General features: G+C 45.3%; 1 long non-coding RNA gene across 3 annotated transcripts in view; it reads right to left on the minus strand.

Annotated features, from left to right (window-relative positions):
* Nucleotides 1-3,579: 3,579 nt before the first annotated feature.
* Nucleotides 3,580-17,169, minus strand: part of LOC135058138 (uncharacterized) — a 139,558-nt gene continuing 125,968 nt past the window's right edge. For 2 of the 3 annotated variants that reach the window (XR_010244629.1, XR_010244628.1), the window contains 2 exons: nucleotides 5,267-5,524; nucleotides 3,580-4,855 (listed from right to left, as the gene is read on the minus strand). This is a non-coding gene — a long non-coding RNA (uncharacterized LOC135058138). The remainder of the gene's footprint in view (nucleotides 4,856-5,266; nucleotides 5,525-17,169) is intronic. The other variant, XR_010244630.1, reaches the window with a different exon arrangement.

Below are 17,169 nucleotides of genomic sequence, written 5' to 3' on the forward strand. Positions count from 1 at the left end.
CACTCCAGAAAAAAATTGCAATTTAGTAGCTCTTAGGCTACCATAGGATAACGCTAATCAGAAATCCTTAAGGGTCCTGTGGAGAGATTATTATAATGGTTCTGGTTACCAGTGTTCTTAGTATATAGAGTGTGCACCTGCATTTTCTTTTTTTTTTTCCAGAAAAGGAGGGAACACAGCACTTATCTCCAATATCTACTGCAGTCCCTCCATAGTAAATTTTTGGGATACTTAGGGCCTAATTCAGCATGAGTTGTAGTTTTGTGTAAATTCGCAAAACTACAACTCCTTCCATGGGACCGCCCAGCACAGGGCAAGGCCGCCCCACAAGCTGGGTCCTTCCTCCCGCTAAAATGCGAGCTCTTTGCTAAGCAGTGAATCACTCGCATGTTTAGGGTAGCCCCCTGACTCCGCAGCCTAGCTGCAAAGGCAGTTGCCGGGCCCCCATGTTTTGGTTAGCAGCAGCTGTGTATGTTGTCATGCAGCTGCCGCGGCCTGTCCCGCAAACAGTCCAGACACAACTCTGTTGTCTGGACTGTGGCCTACCCATGTGCCACCTCCAGAATGTTGCGACAAAGCCCCATTGCTGCCCCCTGCTGGCTTTTAAGCTGTGATCTCATGCGATGCACTTCAGCGATCCAAGCTGATTTAGACCCTTAATACAGTATTTGCAGGTATCCCCCAAAAACAGTTGTTTATCACACAAATATTATTTGACAAATTGGGTAAGCGTGGTGCAATGTTTCAGAATGCCAAGACATGGGTGTGTGGAAGTTGACAACAATGAGTATCATTGTCAGATCCATTAAGATGTGTTTTACTAGCGTTGATAACATAGTAAAACTTGGAAAGGAAATAAATAATGAATACATGGGATAAATACAGAGGGTAATTAATATTTCGTAAGACAGGAGAAGACTGTGGCTGGAAGAGGAAACCCGTGGTCACATGGCATCCCTAAATTAATTGTGATGGATTACAAGCGATTCTACTAAAGGAAAGCCACAAACGTTTCAATGTTAAAAGTATAATAGAAAAATATAAATGTATAGTAAAATTAAATATTGGACCTAGATATGCACCAAATCTGGGATAGGGTACAGGTCTCTGACTAATTCAACCTGCAAGACTTGTAAAGTATAACATTTTATTAGTTTAGCCCCATCAAGGCTTTGTCTTCATTAGTAGTTCTGCCTTCCAACAAGGAATATATAATAATAATACTAATAATAATAATTATTAGTATTATTATTATTATTATTATTGTTATTATTATTAACCTATGTGGGTGAGAACTGTTCCTCAAGTATAAATAAATGAGAAGTGCTTTGGTCAAGCATGAAAGGTGCTTAATTTATCTGAAAATAAAATCGGACTAAAAATTGGTGACCTAGGGGTCATTTTACTAAGATGGAAGTTCTATTTAAGATGGGATGTTGCCCATAGCAACCAATCAGATTGTATAAATGTTACAGCTTTGGATCTTTCTATCCAGCACACAAAGAGACCATTAAGGAACACAGGATGGGTAAGTAATCTACTTGGGTGTGTGTTTTGTCACCACCAGAGATTTTGGAGTCGTTGTAGAGAAACTAGAAATTTGGGGGCCCTGCATTGCAAAGTCACTATAAGTCTAGGGGATCTGTACTTTATAGTATAGGCCTCCAGGACAAAATTGCCACTTTGTGTTGTATAGTTGCCATATAATCCTATATGTTTTGTATATTGGTCAATAAAATACTCAATGGGTGTGAGTGTAGGGAAAGAGAGAAATGGGACTACTTACAGTAACAGGCCTCACGATTTCCGATGAGAGTATCCTATGGATCCTAATCCAAGAGTTGATGGTGCTTCACTGTTATAAAGAACTGACACTACTACCATCCTCTTGTTGGTGTGCTTAATATAAGGGCCATCTGAACCAAGTAATCTTCTACATAAAGTTTATGAACTTCGCTGTCTTCTTAATATTCTCATAAAGCAGTTGGGAACATTTTGACTTGACTGGTAAAGAGATTCACTCCTATCATGGCAGTACCCCAACACTAATCAAACCCCTGCATGGCATATTTGTTGCTAAGGACGGGAGGTTAAATGCAAGGGGTTCTGATGCTGCACAGTCTATGTGGCCATCATGGTGGCCTCCTGCTTGGAGAATTGAAGTAATTAATGAGTGCCATGAATCTAATATGCTTATTTATAAAGTGGGTTTGCTATATAAGACAACCAAAAAATTCAGGTGCTAATAATACCCCAAAAATCCCAGACAAATGTCTAATTAGTATTTCAAGCAGCAATATGGGTCCAGCTATGTCTGTGTTGACACAGCAAATTAATGGTAACAGAGAGGTACTTGACCTACAATTAACCAAAAAAAATTATGGAAAAAAATGAGATAGCGCTATATCAAATTACCAGGTGCATTTACTAACTGAAGACACGTGTATAGTTTAAATTATTATTTTATTTGTATATATTTTTGTACTGTCTCTATAGACAGAAAAAATATATTTTCAATAAAACGTTACATTAATATCAGCAGTGCGCATGTCAATATTCAGCATGTCGATACTAGCGAAAGGCCAACATGGTCAGAATGTTGACAATGGGCATAGGGGGTAATTCAGACCTGATCGCTCGCTAACAGTTTTTGCAGCACTGCGATCAGGTCAGAACTGCGCATGCATATGCACCGCAATGCGCAGGCGTGACGCACAGGTACATAGCGGATTGCCGCTCAGCGATGGGTTTGTGCAAAGAATCCATTTGCACGGGCGATCGCAAGGAGATTGACAGGAAGAAGCCATTTGTGGATGGTAACTGACCGTTTTCTGGGAGGGGTTGGAAAAGCGCAGGCGTGTCCAAGCGTTTGCAGGGAGGGTTCCTGACGTCAATTCCGGTCCCGGACAGTCTGAAGTGTTCGCAGCGGCTTCACAAAATCTGTTTGTACAGCTCTGCTACACATGCGTTTGCACACTTACAAAGCGAAAATACACTCCCTTATGGACGGCAACTATCTGTTCGCAACAGTGCAAAAAACCCCTAGCGAGCGATCAGGTCAGAAGGCCCATAGTCAATTAGCCACAGGATTTACTGCAGAATCCTGCTTGCTACTTACTAGAGACAGGAAGTCTGTGTTACAGTAAATGCCGATTATGCGTAGTAACACATGGGGAGGGAAACGCATTGATTCTGCATTTTGCACTGAATATATGGGTTGCCACGCATTAATCAAATTATTACCATGCGGGGAAAGGCTAATTAATTGAATAGCTTATTAGCTGTGGGGTAAGCACTGTGGCTAATTGAATATGCCCCAATGTAGTTTTAAGGTCTATCCCTAAGCCTAACCCAAACCCTAATGTCCATTCTGGCTGCATTTATGACCAGTGGAGGGGTCCTGGGGTGCACACAGGTAATGACCATCATGAATGGCAATATTCTGGTGACAAAATTATGAAAGTTGACATTATCACACAGTTAACAATCTGACTGAATACATTATAGCTACAATTACACATGTTGTCCATTTATATTTATTTTTTAGAGGAATTTGAATAAAAGGTATGGGTCGTTCCAGAGTTGCTGCTATAAGATCTAAGGTTTGTGAGAAAAGTCTATAATTCACATTATTACTGTTATGTTCTATTATTATAGAAACAACAGTAGAGCAGCTCTGTTACTACATTGGTATGCAAGCAGTAGCCATTTTGTCTGCTTGGCTCAATTTATCTGTAAGAGCTCATTAGCTTTATTTAAACTGCACCTGTGACATACACACCAAGTAAGTAGCCATTTTGTGACACCAGATACTATTTCCCAGAATGCAACCTACAAATTGACCCGGAACCACTCACAGTCACATCGCTGAGCAAATTGATGGCTGCATTCAACTAATCCCACAAAATGGCAGCCTCCACAAGCAATGGGTTGTTTTAAAAGGCGTTTACCAACCAAGACAAAGGTGACAGATCTTAGATTATTTGACAACAATTTATCATACTTCTTTTCTAGACAGGCAAAGGCCATTACATTTATAAACTGCAGATCTAAATCTTAATTTCTTTCCACTCTAGTTATATCTTTGGAAAACATTAAACAGTCATTCAGTTCATGACGGCAGACGTGCCCAGAATAAAACCTTTAATCATACGTACTGGCTCGAAACTACTGTATTTTTGGTTAATATTTTCCAAAATGATCCTTCAGTCTATATTGTGCGACCTCATCATATTATTTGCTGTTAAATGCGTAAGTAATAACAGGATCCCATATCCCGCCCTGTAACAAAAGCCGCTCACTTTATATTTTCTTTGGATTTTGTTATCTTGCGTTTTCAAACAGTCAGCTTTTAACTCCAGAAACCTCTCTTGCCTTCCAAACTGACAATTGAAAATGTGATGTAATGTAAATATTGCAACACGCAAGGGCTCTTTCCTAGATTTTAAAGTACATTTTCATCTGCTTTCTCTGTATATATTATTGTGCCAAGCATGAAGGAGCTACAGTGCCAGTCCGCAGCAGGGAAGGAGTTAATGGAGCAATCCTCTGCTGGAGTGGAGGGCAGGAATTCAGGCGCCTCACAGGGCCCTTGAGAGCTGGAGAGGTTATTCACTTGTATATCAGGAGAGGGGTGAAGTTATACTTAGATATGGATGTCTGCAGAGCACACAGCTCCATTGTAAACTACAATGGAATGAGATATACAGAGCGTCCAAGGTCCAGGTTTGCAGCATTTCAAGAGCCCTACAGGATTGGAAAGCTTAACAAGGGTGAATGCAACTTTGTCACTGCAGAGTGTTTGCTGTCCTGAGCTTATCTCAAGCCTGTATCCTGGGTGTCAGATGCCGGCACACTGCAAGACAAGGGGGATTATTCAAGGCAATGTTGAGCACCTGCATTTTTTTTTTATTACCAACCACTTTAATGCAATGTACATTTAAAGTGTTAATACAAATTTACCATACCACAACAGTATATTACAAGGGATACGTTATCCTAACAACTCTCATTCTAAATCTCTCTTCCAGGCTCACTGTCTACCCCATTTGTGTCTCCCCTGTCTGTCGACCCCTCCCCTGTAGAAGGTAAGCTCTCACGAGCAGGGCCCTCGTTCCTTCTCCTACTTAAGCCATCTTCTACTCCATACTCTAAATCCCTCAGTTTTCTGCCGCCTTGATACTGTACTTATGTCAGTGCTGTCTGCTGATGCAGCTATGTTTATATACCCTGTACTTGTCTTATATTGTCTTAAACTGCAACTTACTGTTTTCTTGTTTTGCTTATTTGTTTATGTCCTCTGTAATTGGGCGGTGTGGATCCCTTGTGGCGCCATAAAAATAAAGGATAATAATAATAATAGTTTTCTGCTATCAACTATTTGAGATGCCTATATGCGCTCTGTAGTAGGTTTGAAGATGGTCATATGAAGTATTTTTCAAGACCCAGTGGAGTAGAGTGCCTGGCTGGGCCCAGGTACTTTTCATGGCGAAGGGTCTAATCACAGGAGGCGTGGCCATGCTCCCTTAAAAGAAAAAAGAAAAAAGAAAAACATTTATTTTAAGCTCCTCCCTGGCCACAGTGTAGCCCAGCACACAGCAGCATGTGCTGGGCTGAGGACAAAAGCTGCTTCTGCCAGGTAAAGGGGGGACGGGGGACCTGGGCCCGGGTAATTAGAACCCCTCCCCCCCCCTCTCGGCGCCACTGAATAGACCCCACAACCTGTAACATGGCAGTTAGGAGTTGGGTGGTTGGTACTTGATCTCCGCCGCTTTATCTCTCTCCAAGGCTATTTACATAGACCCATAATCTGGTTATAATAAACCTCCAATAAGACACATCTATTCAGAGTAAATAAGTAATGCAACTATTAAAGCTCCTCACACACAGGCTAAGAGACAAATGACAGTATTTTATTCCAGTAGAGCCCACACGTGAGCAGATCCGCCTGTTTAATGCTCAGACTGAACACCAACAACATTGGGCAATCCAAACCAACAATGCCGATGTATGTATAGCCATCATTCCAACCATTCTACATTCTCAGCCACTGACAAATGAGAGTTGCCATGATCTCTCCTTCAACAGCCTCTGTGTGCTACTGTACATATTACCATCCATCCCACTGTAGTAGCGCAATTTTGTTAGGAAAAGGCGGCACTGTCATATGGCTATGAACAGGTTAATAAACACCCTAGGTTATAGAGAAGATTTAAAGGATTTTGAAATGGAGATTAATTTTGTCAGTCAACAAATCTTAAACTTGCCCATACCTGCTGAGCTGCAAAACATTCAGTCACTAACTATATTTATCTTGCAAGACGTGATTTAATGAAATAGCAGACAGCGAATCCTTAACCAAACTTTCTCCCACCCAGCTCATTAATCACCTCATCAGATTGTACAACACTATTCAATGCTCGGGTAGGACAGAGCATCTAGACCTTTGTTTATAATTCACTTTGATCAGCAATGACAGAGTTAACAGTCTGTTATAATTTGTATAGGGGACCCAGGAAACCGTTTATTGTTCCTTGTCTTATATCATATTACTTTGCTGTGTTAAAAGAGTGGAAAATTGGCAATTTAACTTTAAAGTGAAACTTAACCCTTCCAAGGTTCATCAAGCATGGAATTCCTGCGAGCGAAGGGAGCGAGAAGACGATGATATTAATATAATACAATAACTGATGATGTGGGTAAAATTAGATCTACTTAAAGAGGAGAGAAACGTTTTGTGAAAATAAGGGGATTGAATATGGTATAATTACTAATGACACAATGCGTATTCCCTTCAATCCTTACTTTCATGCCCGCAGTCTTTTCAGTGGGAAGATTGCTGTCAGGGCCGGCTGGCCAATAACGCAAGCTACGCAGCTGCGTATGGCACCGAGCTCTTAAGGGCGCCATCTCCCACCGCCACTGCGCAGTGTCTGCTGCCTGCCTACGCCTCCTGGTCACAGCAGGCGCCACTAGCTGTGTCTGCTGCCGCATGCCTCTCCTGTGTCCCAGTGTCTCAGTCCCCTCTGCTCCGCTTCGCCCTTCTCCCCCCACCGCTCTCCCTAGGCCAAAGCAATCTATGGCGAATGGCCAGTGCAGGCGCGGGGCTCAGTGATCGGCAGCTTTGGCCTGGTCTCCTTGTCTGGTGCACGCTGCTCCTGGGAGTCTTCTTTGTGTCCTCTGCTCCCTGCACACAGCCATGGCCAATGTCTGTGTCTGCGCCTACTGCAAGGCGTGCTGTAATGTGTATAAGTGGCATACTATGGTGTAATGTATAGAAGGGGCTCTACTGTGGTGTAACGTGAATAAGGGGTTGTGTTTTTTTATGTGAATCATATGTGTTTTATTATTTTTTTATTTGATCTACAGATTCCCTTGTGTCATTGTCACATTATTACTTGTACTCCCGATATTTCACACACCGAGTAAATGACAGTTATGTAAATATAGAGGGTTTACACCAAGGGGTGCCAAAATCTATATCCGCCTACCAAAAAATTTAGGCTTGGGCTGGCTCTGACTGCTGTAGCCAGGTGGTATAGCCCTGCAGTAAAGCAAACACATTAGAAGGAAACCCATATATAAAGACATGTAGGGCTGATCCTGAGCAGGATACAACACTGTGGGCAGAATTTGCAATCCTTGTGAACGCATGATGGGGGCCGCCCATTGCAGGGCAAAGCCGCCCAGCATGCTGACTGCCGCACCCCCCCTTGCCTTAATCAAGCAAAAAGTGCAATCACACTGCAATTTCTGTTTGATCGCAGAAATTAAGGTAGCCTCCTGCTGGGCATCTTTCTTATTGCGGCGGCTGTGTGTGACATCACGCAGCTGCCGCAATCACGCCCACGCCAAGCCCCCCGTCGGTAGTACAACACCCCCATTTCCCAGCCTCCGCTCCCAGAACGCACCGTCTCCGCCTTGAAGCAGAGCGTTGCCCCCCCCCCCTTCCTGCCCCACAAACACATCTGCCTGATTGACAGGTGGAGGCGTTCGCATTTTCTGCGGGCGCCTGCAGAAAATGTGGGCACATGCGCAGGATGGGCACTGCGCATTTGCCCGCATCATTTTAGTTTTTTTTTGTGATTGGATCACAATTAGCGATCCAACCTGAATCCGGCCTTGTATTTGGCAGCAAATAGGGACTTTTGGTGAACTGCCCATGCGCTGAGGGGAATATATATGCATATTTACTTATCTCCAGGTGGTCCAGACACAGATTAATGTTAGCTAGATCTCTCCTTGCATCAAATAGGCGTTATTGGGCGGCAGTGTTGTGGTCACAGGGTTGCACGCAAGAGATCCAACTCCTAGGAGTGACGTGGATGTGTAGCTAGAGTTCTGTGCAATTCTGAGGCATGTGTACATACAGACTTACAGAGAAGGAAAGCCTGTTTCTGATGGATATCCTGCACCAAGCACATGACTAGAGCAAGTGCAGGTACTGAAGATGACAGTTGGGGATGTGGACAGGAAAACTGTGGTTTCAGGCAATGATGTCTGACTCAGAATCAGGTCCAAGATGAAGACAATGGCCACAAGGTGCTGTTTCTGACCATTTCTGCGACATCTCATGACCACCCATATTGTACATTTTTCCACGCACCCAATAGAGGTGTCACACCAATGAGGGGCTCTGTAATTATCGGTTATATGTGCAGCTGAACCTATACATGTATATACTCACAAGCAAAGCAAAGGTGTGGTTTTTTTTGTAGATTTGTTTTTGGAGGGGATGGGGGGGTGGGGGGATTATTACAGTACTTTTAAAATGACTAGTAAAAAAAAGGCAACCACAAAAGGCCTTAGCATGAGCAACATGAGGACATGCAACTCATATAAGTTGCGGAGACATACTGGGGTGTACTTAATTAGCTTCTAGGCTTACCACCGGAGGATAGCCTCGAGCTTTAATGTCCCGGAGCTATTCAATTTTAAGCCCATTTCCTTCCAGGGTAAACCCGCGGCTAACGTGTGTTAACCCACAGGATCCGGGTTAAGTGGCCAGAGATATGGTGAACGAACTTGCGGCAGCCGCAGTAAAAATATGATTTTAATTACCTACCAGTCAATACTTTTTTCGTAGTCCACGGAGGATGCTGTGGTCCACATTAGTACCATGGGCTATAGACGGGTCCACTAGGAGCCACTGGCACTTTAAGAGTTTAATAGTGTGGGCTGGCTCCTCCCTCTATGCCCCTCCTACCAGACTCAGTCTAGAAACTGTGCCCGAGGAGACAACTTCGAGAAAAGGATTTTACACAGATAGTGGTGAGATTCACATCAGCTCACACAAACAAGGCAAACCAAGCTAACTAGCTTGAAAAAACTCAGCAACAGCTGAATAACATTACTAAACCAAGTAATAACGCAGTACTTAACTAAGAACAAAGCAGTACTAAACCAAGTAATCACTGCAGGATAACGAACCACTGGGCGGGCGCCCAGCATCCTCCACGGACTACGAGAAAAGGATTTACCGGTAGGTATTTAAAATCCTATTTTCTCTTACATCTTAGAGGATGCTGGGGTCCACATTAGTACCATGGGGATGTACCAAAGCTCCCAGAATGGGAGGGAGAGCGCGGAGGCTCCTGCAGAACTGATTGACCAAACCTTAGGTCCTCAGAGGCCAAAGTATCGAACTTGTAGAACTTAGCAAACGTGTTCGACCCTGACCAAGTAGCTGCTCGGCAAAGTTGTAAAGCCGAGACACCCCGGGCAGCCGCCCAGGAAGAACCCACTTTATGAGTAGAGTGGGCCTTAAAGGATTTCAGAAACGGCAATCCTGCATTAGAATATGCATGCTGGATAGTGCACCTGATCCAGCGAGACATCGTCTGCTTAGAAGCAGGACACCCAAGTTTCTTGGGCTCATGCAGGACAAACAGAGAGTTCGATTTTCTGTGACGAGCAGTCTTCTTCACATAAATCTTCAGAGCTCTTACAACATCCAAGGACTTTGATGGAATTGAGGAGTCAGTAGCAACTGGCACCACAATCGGTTGGTTGATATGAAAAGCCGACACAACCTTTTCGAAGGAATTGCTGACGTGTCCGGAGCTCAGCTCTATCTTCATGGAAGATCAAGTAGGGACTTTTACAAGACAAGGCCCCCAACTCCGACACACATCTAGCAGAAGCCAAGGCCAACAAAGTGACAGCCTTCCACGGGAGAAACTTGATCTCAACCTCCTGTAGAGGCTCGAACCAATCCGATTGGAGGAACTGCAACACCACATTAAGATCCCAGGGTGCCGTGGGTGGCACAAAGGGAGGCTGGATGTGCAGAACCCCTTTCAAAAAAGTCTGAACCTCAGGGAGGGAAGCCAGCTGTTTCTGGAAGAAAATGGATAAGGCCGAAATCTGGACCTTTACGGATTCCAAACGCAGGGCCATATCCACACCTGCTTGCAGGAAGAGGAGAAACCGTCCCAGTTGAAACTCCACCGTAGGAAATTTCTTGGATTCACACCAAGACACATATTTTTTCCAAATGCGATGGTAATGTTTAGACTAGAGATGAGCGCCGGAAATTTTTCGGGTTTTGTGTTTTGGTTTTGGGTTCGGTTCCGCGGCCGTGTTTTGGGTTCGACCGCGTTTTGGCAAAACCTCACCGAATTTTTTTTGTCGGATTCGGGTGTGTTTTGGATTCGGGTGTTTTTTTCAAAAAACACTAAAAAACAGCTTAAATCATAGAATTTGGGGGTCATTTTGATCCCAAAGTATTATTAACCTCAAAAACCATAATTTACACTCATTTTCAGTCTATTCTGAATACCTCACACCTCACAATATTATTTTTAGTCCTAAAATTTGCACCTAGGTCGCTGGATGACTAAGCTAAGCGACCCTAGTGGCCGACACAAACACCGGGCCCATCTAGGAGTGTCACTGCAGTGTCACGCAGGATGTCCCTTCCAAAAAACCCTCCCCAAACAGCACATGACGCAAAGAAAAAGAGAGGCGCAATGAGGTAGCTGTGTGAGTAAGATAAGCGACCCTAGTGGCCGACACAAACACCGGGCCCATCTAGGAGTGTCACTGCAGTGTCACGCAGGATGTCCCTTCCAAAAAACCCTCCCCAAACAGCACATGACGCAAAGAAAAAAAGAGGCGCAATGAGGTAGCTGTGTGAGTAAGATAAGCGACCCTAGTGGCCGACACAAACACCTGGCCCATCTAGGAGTGTCACTGCAGTGTCACGCAGGATGTCCCTTCCAAAAAACCCTCCCCAAACAGCACATGACGCAAAGAAAAAAAGAGGCGCAATGAGGTAGCTGTGTGAGTAAGATAAGCGACCCTAGTGGCCGACACAAACACCGGGCCCATCTAGGAGTGGCACTGCAGTGTCACACAGGATGTCCCTTCCAAAAAACCCTCCCCAAACAGCACATGACGCAAAGAAAAAAAGAGGCGCAATGAGGTAGCTGTGTGAGTAAGATAAGCGACCCTAGTGGCCGACACAAACACCGGGCCCATCTAGGAGTGTCACTGCAGTGTCACGCAGGATGTCCCTTCCAAAAAACCCTCCCCAAACAGCACATGACGCAAAGAAAAAAAGAGGCGCAATGAGGTAGCTGTGTGAGTAAGATAAGCGACCCTAGTGGCCGACACAAACACCGGGCCCATCTAGGAGTGGCACTGCAGTGTCACGCAGGATGTCCCTTCCAAAAAACCCTCCCCAAACAGCACATGACGCAAAGAAAAAAAGAGGCGCAATGAGGTAGCTGTGTGAGTAAGATAAGCGACCCTAGTGGCCGACACAAACACCGGGCCCATCTAGGAGTGGCACTGCAGTGTCACGCAGGATGTCCCTTCCAAAAAAACCTCCCCAAACAGCACATGACGCAAAGAAAAAAAGAGGCGCAATGAGGTAGCTGTGTGAGTAAGATAAGCGACCCTAGTGGCCGACACAAACACCTGGCCCATCTAGGAGTGTCACTGCAGTGTCACGCAGGATGTCCCTTCCAAAAAACCCTCCCCAAACAGCACATGACGCAAAGAAAAAAAGAGGCGCAATGAGGTAGCTGTGTGAGTAAGATAAGCGACCCTAGTGGCCGACACAAACACCGGGCCCATCTAGGAGTGTCACTGCAGTGTCACGCAGGATGTCCCTTCCAAAAAACCCTCCCCAAACAGCACATGACGCAAAGAAAAAAAGAGGCGCAATGAGGTAGCTGTGTGAGTAAGATAAGCGACCCTAGTGGCCGACACAAACACCGGGCCCATCTAGGAGTGTCACTGCAGTGTCACGCAGGATGTCCCTTCCAAAAAACCCTCCCCAAACAGCACATGACGCAAAGAAAAAAAGAGGCTCAATGAGGTAGCTGTGTGAGTAAGATAAGCGACCCTAGTGGCCGACACAAACACCGGGCCCATCTAGGAGTGTCACTGCAGTGTCACGCAGGATGTCCCTTCCAAAAAACCCTCCCCAAACAGCACATGACGCAAAGAAAAAAAGAGGCGCAATGAGGTAGCTGTGTGAGTAAGATAAGCAACCCTAGTGGCCGACACAAACACCGGGCCCATCTAGGAGTGGCACTGCAGTGTCACGCAGGATGTCCCTTCCAAAAAACCCTCCCCAAACAGCACATGACGCAAAGAAAAATTAAAGAAAAAGAGGTGCAAGATGGAATTGTCCTTGGGCCCTCCCACCCACCCTTATGTTGTATAAACAGGACATGCACACGTTAACCAACCCATCATTTCAGTGACAGGGTCTGCCACACGACTGTGACTGAAATGACGGGTTGGTTTGGACCCCCACCAAAAAAGAAGCAATTAATCTCTCCTTGCACAAACTGGCTCTACAGAGGCAAGATGTCCTCCTCATCATCATCCTCCGATATATCACCGTGTACATCCCCCTCCTCACAGATTATCAATTCGTCCCCACTGGAATCCACCATCTCAGCTCCCTGTGTACTTTGTGGAGGCAATTGCTGCTGGTCAGTGTCTCCACGGAGGAATTGATTATAATTCATTTTAATGAACATCATCTTCTCCACATTTTCTGGATGTAACCTCGTACGCCGATTGCTGACAAGGTGAGGGAGGGCAACTTAGGTAGAATAAAGCCAGTTTGTGCAAGGGCCTCCAAATTGACTCTTTTTCCTGCCAGTATAAGTACGGACTGTGTGACGTGCCTACTTGGATGCGGTCACTCATATAATCCTCCACCATTCTTTCAATGGTGAGAGAATCATATGCAGTGACAGTAGACGACATGTCCGTAATCGTTGTCAGGTCCTTCAGTCCGGACCAGATGTCAGCATCAGCAGTCGCTCCAGACTGCCCTGCATCACCGCCAGCGGGTGGGCTCGGAATTCTGAGCCTTTTCCTCGCACCCCCAGTTGCGGGAGAATGTGAAGGAGGAGATGTTGACAGGTCGCGTTCCGCTTGACTTGACAATTTTCTCACCAGCAGGTCTTTCAACCCCAGCAGACTTGTGTCTGCCGGAAAGAGAGATCCAAGGTAGGCTTTAAATCTAGGATCGAGCACGGTGGCCAAAATGTAGTGCTCTGATTTCAACAGATTGACCACCCGTGAATCCTTGTTAAGCGAATTAAGGGCTCCATCCACAAGTCCCACATGCCTAGCGGAATCGCTCCGTGTTAGCTCCTCCTTCAATGTCTCCAGCTTCTTCTGCAAAAGCCTGATGAGGGGAATGACCTGACTCAGGCTGGCAGTGTCTGAACTGACTTCACGTGTGGCAAGTTCAAAGGGCATCAGAACCTTGCACAACGTTGAAATCATTCTCCACTGTGCTTGAGACAGGTGCATTCCACCTCCTATATCGTGCTCAATTGTATAGGCTTGAATGGCCTTTTGCTGCTCCTCCAACCTCTGAAGCATATAGAGGGTTGAATTCCACCTCGTTACCACTTCTTGCTTCAGATGATGGCAGGGCAGGTTCAGTAGTTTTTGGTGGTGCTCCAGTCTTCTGTACGTGGTGCCTGTACGCCGAAAGTGTCCCGCAATTCTTCTGGCCACCGACAGCATCTCTTGCACGCCCCTGTCGTTTTTTTAAAAATTCTGCACCACCAAATTCAAGGTATGTGCAAAACATGGGACGTGCTGGAATTTGCCCATATTTAATGCACACACAATATTGCTGGCGTTGTCCGATGCCACAAATCCACAGGAGAGTCCAATTGGGGTAAGCCATTCCGCGATGATCTTCCTCAGTCGCCGTAAGATGTTTTCAGCTGTGTGCGTATTCTGGAAAGCGGTGATACAAAGCGTAGCCTGCCTAGGAAAGAGTTGGCGTTTGCGAGATGCTGCTACTGGTGCCGCCGCTGCTGTTCTTGCGGCGGGAGTCCATACATCTACCCAGTGGGCTGTCACAGTCATATAGTCCTGACCCTGCCCTGCTCCACTTGTTCACATGTCCGTGGTTAAGTGGACATTGGGTACAACTGCATTTTTTAGGACACTGGTGAGTCTTTTTCTGACGTCCGTGTACATTCTCGGTATCGCCTGCCTAGAGAAGTGGAACCTAGATGGTATTTGGTAACGGGGGCACACTGCCTCAATAAATTGTCTAGTTCCCTGTGAACTAACGGCGGATACCGGACGCACGTCTAACACCAACATAGTTGTCAAGGCCTCAGTTATCCGCTTTGCAGCAGGATGACTGCTGTGATATTTCATCTTCCTCGCAAAGGACTGTTGGACAGTCAATTGCTTACTGGAAGTAGTACAAGTGGGCTTACGACTTCCCCTCTGGGATGACCATCGACTCCCAGCAGCAACAACAGCAGCGCCAGCAGCAGTAGGCGTTACACGCAAGGATGCATCGGAGGAATCCCAGGCAGGAGAGGACTCGTCAGAATTGCCAGTGACATGGCCTGCAGGACTATTGGCATTCCTGGGGAAGGAGGAAATTGACACTGAGGGAGTTGGTGGGGTGGTTTGCGTGAGCTTGGTTACAAGAGGAAGGGATTTACTGGTCAGTGGACTGCTTCCGCTGTCGCCCAAAGTTTTTGAACTTGTCACTGACTTATTATGAATGCGCTGCAGGTGACGTATAAGGGAGGATGTTCCGAGGTGGTTAACGTCCTTACCCCTACTTATTACAGCTTGACAAAGGCAACACACGGCTTGACACCTGTTGTCCGCTTTTCTGTTGAAATACCTCCACACTGAAGAGCTGATTTTTTTGGTATTTTCACCAGGCATGTCAATGGCCATATTCCTCCCACGGACAACAGGTGTCTCCCCGGGTGCCTGACTTAAACAAACCACCTCACCATCAGAATCCTCCTGGTCAATTTCCTCCCCAGCGCCAGCAACATCCATATCCTCCTCATCCTGGTGTACTTCAACACTGACATCTTCAATCTGACTATCAGGAACTGGACTGCGGGTGCTCCTTCCAGCACTTGCAGGGGGCGTGCAAATGGTAGAAGGCGCATGCTCTTCACGTCCAGTGTTGGGAAGGTCAGGCATCGCAACCGACACAATTGGACTCTCCTTGTGGATTTGGGATTTCGAAGAACGCACAGTTCTTTGCGGTGCTTTTGCCAGCTTGAGTCTTTTCAGTTTTCTAGCAAGAGGCTGAGTGCTTCCATCCTCATGTGAAGCTGAACCACTAGCCATGAACATAGGCCAGGGCCTCAGCCGTTCCTTGCCACTCCGTGTGGTAAATGGCATATTGGCAAGTTTACGCTTCTCCTCCGACAATTTTATTTTAGGTTTTGGAGTCCTTTTTTTACTGATATTTGGTGTTTTGGATTTGACATGCTCTGTACTATGACATTGGGCATCGGCCTTGGCAGACGACGTTGCTGGCATTTCATCGTCTCGGCCATGACTAGTGGCAGCAGCTTCAGCACGAGGTGGAAGTGGATCTTGATCTTTCCCTAATTTTGGAACCTCAACATTTTTGTTCTCCATATTTTAATAGGCACAACTAAAAGGCACCTCAGGTAAACAATGGAGATGGATGGATACTAGTATACTTATGGATGGACTGCCGAGTGCCGACACAGAGGTAGCTACAGCCGTGGACTACCGTACTGTGTCTGCTGCTAATATAGACTGGATGATAATGAGATGAAATCAATATATATATATGTATGTATATATAATATCACTAGTACTGCAGCCGGACAGGTAGATAATATATTTATTAGGTAATGATGACTGATGACGGACCTGCTGGACACTGTCAGCTCAGCAGCACCGCAGACTGCTACAGTAAGCTACTATACTATAGTAGTATGTACAAAGAAGAAAGAAAAAAAAAAAAACCACGGGTAGGTGGTATACAATTATGGATGGACTGCTGAGTGCCGACACAGAGGTAGCTACAGCCGTGGACTAACGTACTGTGTCTGCTGCTAATATAGACTGGATGATTTATAATGAGATGAAATCAATATATATATGTATGCATATATAATATCACTAGTACTGCAGCCGGACAGGTAGATAATATATTTATTAGGTAATGATGACTGATGACGGACCTGCTGGACACTGTCAGCTCAGCAGCACCGCAGACTGCTACAGTAAGCTACTATACTCTATAGTAGTATGTACAAAGAAGAAAGAAAAAAAAAAAAACACGGGTAGGTGGTATACAATTATGGATGGACTGCCGAGTGCCGACACAGAGGTAGCTACAGCCGTGGCCTAACATACTGTGTCTGCTGCTAATATAGACTGGATGATTGATAATGAGATGAAATCAATATATATATGTATGTATATATAATATCACTAGTACTGCAGCCGGACAGGTAGATAATATATTTATTAGGTAATGATGACTGATGACGGACCTGCTGGACACTGTCAGCTCAGCAGCACCGCAGACTGCTACAGTAAGCTACTATACTATAGTAGTATGTACAAAGAAGAAAAAAAAAAAAAAACCACGGGTAGGTGGTATACAATTATGGATGGACTGCCGAGTGCCGACACAGAGGTAGCTACAGCCGTGGACTAACGTACTGTGTCTGCTGCTAATATAGACTGGATGATTGATAATGAGATGAAATCAATATATATATGTATGTATATATAATATCACTAGTACTGCAGCCGGACAGGTAGATAATATATTTATTAGGTAATGATGACTGATGACGGACCTGCTGGACACTGTCAGCTCAGCAGCACCGCAGACTGCTACAGTAAGCTACTATACTATAGTAGTAT

The sequence above is a fragment of the Pseudophryne corroboree genome, chromosome 3 (assembly GCF_028390025.1).
Source record: "Pseudophryne corroboree isolate aPseCor3 chromosome 3, aPseCor3.hap2, whole genome shotgun sequence".
In the NCBI taxonomy this organism is placed as follows: Eukaryota; Metazoa; Chordata; class Amphibia; order Anura; family Myobatrachidae; genus Pseudophryne; species Pseudophryne corroboree.